A 5,033-nucleotide genomic window follows, 5' to 3' on the forward strand; every position below is an offset into this window, starting at 1 on the left:
GACGCAATCGGCACCATACTGCACACTGCCCTACCCCATCTGGACAAGAGGAATACCTATGTGAGAATGCTGTTCATCGCCTACAGCTCAGCATTTACCACCATAGTACCTCCAAACTCGTCATCAAGCTCGAGACCCTGGGTCTCGACCCCGCCCTGTGCAACTGGGTCCTGGACTTCCTGACGGGCCGCCCCCAGGTGGTGAGGGTAGGTAACAACATCTCCACCCGCTGATCCTCAACACTGGGGTCCCACAAGGGTGCGTTCTGAGCCCTCTCCTGTACTCCCTGTTCACCCACGACTGCGTGGCATGCACGCTCCAACTCAATCATCAAGTTTGCGGACGACACTACAGTGGTAGGCTTGATTACCAACAACGACGAGATGGCCTACAGGAGGAGGTGAGGGCCCTCGGAGTGTGGTGTCAGGAAAATAATTCACCCTCAACGTCAACAAACAAAAGAGATGATTGTGGACTTCAGGAAACAGCAGAGGGAGCACCCCCCTATCCCATCGACGGGACAGTAGTGGAGAAGGTGGAAAGTTTTAAGTTCCTCGGTGTACACATCAGGACAAACTGAATTGGTCCACCCACACAGACAGCGTTGTGAAGAAGGCGCAACAGAGCCTCTTCAACCTCAGGAGGCTGAAGAAATTCGCTTGTCACCAAAAGCATCACAAACTTCTACAGATGCACAATCGAGAGCATACTGTCGGGCTGTATCACCGCCTGGTAGGGCAAACTGCTCCGCCCACAACCGTAAGGCTCTCCAGAGGGTAGTGAGGTCTGCACAACGCATCACCGGGGGCAAATTACAAGCCCTCCAGGACACCTACACCCCCCGATGTCACAGGAAGGCCATAAAGATCATCAAGGACAACAACCACCCGAGCCACTGCCTGTTCACCCCGCTATCATCCAGAAGGCGATGTCAGTACAGGTGCATCAAAGCAGGACCGAGAGACTGAAAAACAGCTTCTATCTCAAGGCCATCAGACTGTTAAACAGCACCACTAACATTTAGTGGCCGCTGCCAACATACTGACTCAACTCCAGCCACTTTAATAATGGGAATTTATTTATGGAAATTTATGTAAAAATGTATCACTAGCCACTTTAAACAATGCCACTTAATATAATGTTTACATACCCTACATTACTCATCTCATATGTATATACTGTACTGTATATCATCCACTGCATCTTGCCATCTTTATGTAACACATGTATCACTAGCCACTTTAAACTATGCCACTTTATGTTTACATACCCTACATTACTCATCTCATATGTATAGACTGTACACTATACCATCTACTGCATCATGCCTATGCCGTTCCGTACCATCACTCATTCATATATCTTTATGTACATATTCTTTATCCCTTTACACTTGTGTGTATAAGGTAATAGTTGTGGAATTGTTAGGTTAGATTACTTGTTGGTTATTACTGCATTGTCGGAACTAGAAGCACAAGCATTTCGCTACACTCGCATTAACATCTGCTAACCATGTGTATGTGACAAATAAAATTTGATTTGATTTGACAAGGCTCCGCTGATAGCCAGGTGTAGCAGTGGTACGGATTCACTCCATGGTGTTGAAAAGAAAGCTCTGCTGTTGAGACAGCTTTATGTAGGCCCTARCAGTTTGTGGGCACAGTTTGTCACCGTTATAGTGCAATTCATGTGTTGTTTAGTCTTGTGTTGTGTTGTGGCTTTGCTGGCATGCATCTAAACATTTTTCTTTGTTTMCCCCACCAAGATATACATGCTAAAATCGCCGCTGGCTCTAGTCAAGAGCTGGCAGATACAGTGCGGTTTAGGCTGTGCTAGTAGGCTAGTCTACATGATGAGATTAGATGGATTAGAGCAAGAATATTTTTATTTGTCAAATAGCAGTCAAGCATCGATCATGTCACCAGAATAAGACCGCAGATATTTATTGGAAAGGAGCATCAAGATCACTGCGCACTTTCACCACCCTGTGAAGTTCATCATATTTTATTTCAACTGTAGACAAATAAACTGCATGGCTTCCCGAGTCCTAGTGGGAGGACCACACACCATATTGCGTGACTCCAAGTTTACTTCGATATGATGGTTATTATATCAGTATTTGAGCATAAAGGTGTTTCCAACACCATTTCTCGCATAATTAATTTATAGGCAAAAAGATATCACACCATGTAGAATGAACAAATGATGTGTCTGCATTTATAAAATTGTACCGAAACTCCCTGTTTCCATCACAGCTGTCTTGTTTTTTCTTTTATACTGTATGACTTTACTCGCATAAAAACTGTGGATGGGAAAAGTGGTTACTCATGTTCATATTTAGATTGAGTGTGACTGTCAAAATACAGAACATATTCAGTCTCGGTAACCAACATGATTCACATACTAGCCAATTCTGTAGTCTCCAGACACACACTCAAGGTGTCGACTGATTATTTGGAATGGTTTTACATTTCTCTTGTTCGCACAGACATTTTACATTTACATTTTAGTCATTTAGCAGACGCTCTTATCCAGAGCGACTTACAGTAGAGTGCATACATTTTATTACATTTTTACATACTGAGACAAGGTATCCCTACCGGCCAAGAGCAGACGCTCTATCCAGAGCGACTTCAGTAGAGTGCATACATTTTATTACTTTTTTTTTTTTTTTTTTTTACATACTGAGACAAGGATATCCCTACCGGCCAAACCCTCCCTAACCCGGACGACGCTATGCCAATTGTGCGTCGCCCCACGGATCTCCCGGTTGCGGCCGGCTGCGACAGAGCCTGGGCGCGAACCCAGCCCAGCCTGGCGCGGAACCCAGAGACTCTGGTGGCGCAGTTAGCACTGCGATGCAGTGCCCTAGACCACTGCGCCACCGGGAGACCACAGGGGTGCAACTTTCACTGGGGACGGGGGGGACAGGGGGGACGGGGTACATGACCCCCCCCACATTCTGAAATTGCATTTTTGTCCCCTCCCCCAGTTTAATCATTGCACTGTGATACAAACGCAGCCCAGGTGTACTTTATGACCATGCAGATGCCTCAGAGCGGTCGGGTAGGCTGTTTTCCGTTTTCAGCAGGCCGGTTAGGACCACACAGACACCACAGAGCGTGAGGACAGGCTATGTGAAGGCAAAGCTTCTGAAAGGCTGGCGTATAGGACCAGCACGGGAGAGATGAACATAGGCAGCTGCTGTCTGTGTTGCGCATAGTTCAGTGTGTATGTGTTGCACTCTTCCACAAGTTGTAAAAGCAAGCAGAGCAGAAACTGGTTACTCTTTAGTTGACTGATCTAGCTGGCAAGGTAACTGCTGTGTGACAGAAAAAATGGTGCTGAGCTTGTTGTAACGGCAGCCTTCCTCCTCTTCACGAGAAGAGAGGGTGTAACAGGGATCGGCCAACACGCAGCGTAGCCAGTGCTCAACATGTTTAATAAAACGAAACAGTGAACACTTACAACGATACAAAATAACAAAATGTGGCAACGATACAGCCCTATCTGGTGCAGAGAAAACACAAAGACAGGAAACAACACCCACAAACCCCACACAAACAAGCCACCTATATATGATTCCCAATCAGAGACAACACAAAACACCTGCCTCTGATTGAGAACCATATTAGGCCAAACATAGAAACAGACAAACTAGACACACAACATAGAATGCCCAACCAGCTCACGTCCTGACCAACACTAAAACAAGCAAAACACACAAGAACTATGGTCAGAACGTGACACTTGTAGTGTAACTGTCATGTGAAGTTCGCTAATGTTTTATCCCCTCTCGACTGAAGTGAATGAACTACTAGCAGCTAGTTAGCTAGCTAGTAGCTACCACAGCCAGTTAAGCTCTAGCTAGCCTTTAGCTTTCTGTCAGGTAGCAGTATCTAAAAGCTGTTGTGTGTATGGAATGTTTAGGCTTGTTTTGTACCATTTCAACAGAAGTAAATTTGATGATGTACCATTAGCTAGAGCTTGGCTAATGTTAGCTAGCTAGCTCATTAGCTATAGCTATTATTTTGTCTCAATCACACTAGACCTGAATCAAACGATGAAACCAGTGGCCAAACTATTTAGTTTTTATGAGTCAGTATAGCCAACGTAACCTTATTGATCTGTCCGTTTCCCTGGCTAATTCCCTACTTTTCACAGTGACATGGTATATACAGCTCTGCATGTTCACTGTCATGGTGCACAGTCAGTACACAACACTATGCTCATCTGTCAGATGGATCAGGTGGTGACAGGAGTCTCTGCAGGGTCAGACAGCCAGGGAAGACCAGTCTACGGAGCTCAGGTGAATTTTGCAGTGTATTATAACAATCAGTGAATGAATACAAAGTTCCGTCTTGAATTGATGGGTACAGTCTGGGATCTGGGAATGAAGGTCATTTGAATTATTAAACCATTTATATTCTTGGATAATATAATGTATAAATGTACACCAAGGTAATTCTTTGTCATAATACATCTGAGCAGGATCAGATGTTGACAGGGGTCTCATCAGGGTCAGACAGCAGGGAAGACCAGTCTGACGGTGCAGAGGTGACCTTTTGCAGATACAGGGCATTCTGAAAATGTTCAGACCCCTTGACCTTTTCCACACGTCGTTACTTCACAACCTTATTCCAAAATGGTTTAAATAAAACAAAAACAATCTACACACAACACCCATAATGACAAAGTGAAAACAGATTTTGTTGAAATTTAAGCAAAACGTAAATACCTTATTTACATAAGTATTCAGACCCTTTGCTTTGGACTCAAAATTGAGCTCAGGTGCATCCTGTTTCCATTGATCATCCCTGAGATGTTTCTTCAACTTGATTGGAATCCAACTGTGGTACATTCAATTGATTCAAAACGATTTGGAAAGGCACACACCTGTCTATTAAGGTCCAACAGTTGACAGTGCATGTCAGAGCAAAAACTAAGCCATGAGGTCGAAGGACTTGTCCGTAGAACTCTGGACATGGTTGTGTCGAGGCACAGGTCTTTGGCAGGGTACAAAAACATTTCTA

Source organism: Salvelinus sp. IW2-2015, linkage group LG19, assembly GCF_002910315.2.
Source record: "Salvelinus sp. IW2-2015 linkage group LG19, ASM291031v2, whole genome shotgun sequence".
Lineage (NCBI taxonomy): Eukaryota > Metazoa > Chordata > Actinopteri > Salmoniformes > Salmonidae > Salvelinus > Salvelinus sp. IW2-2015.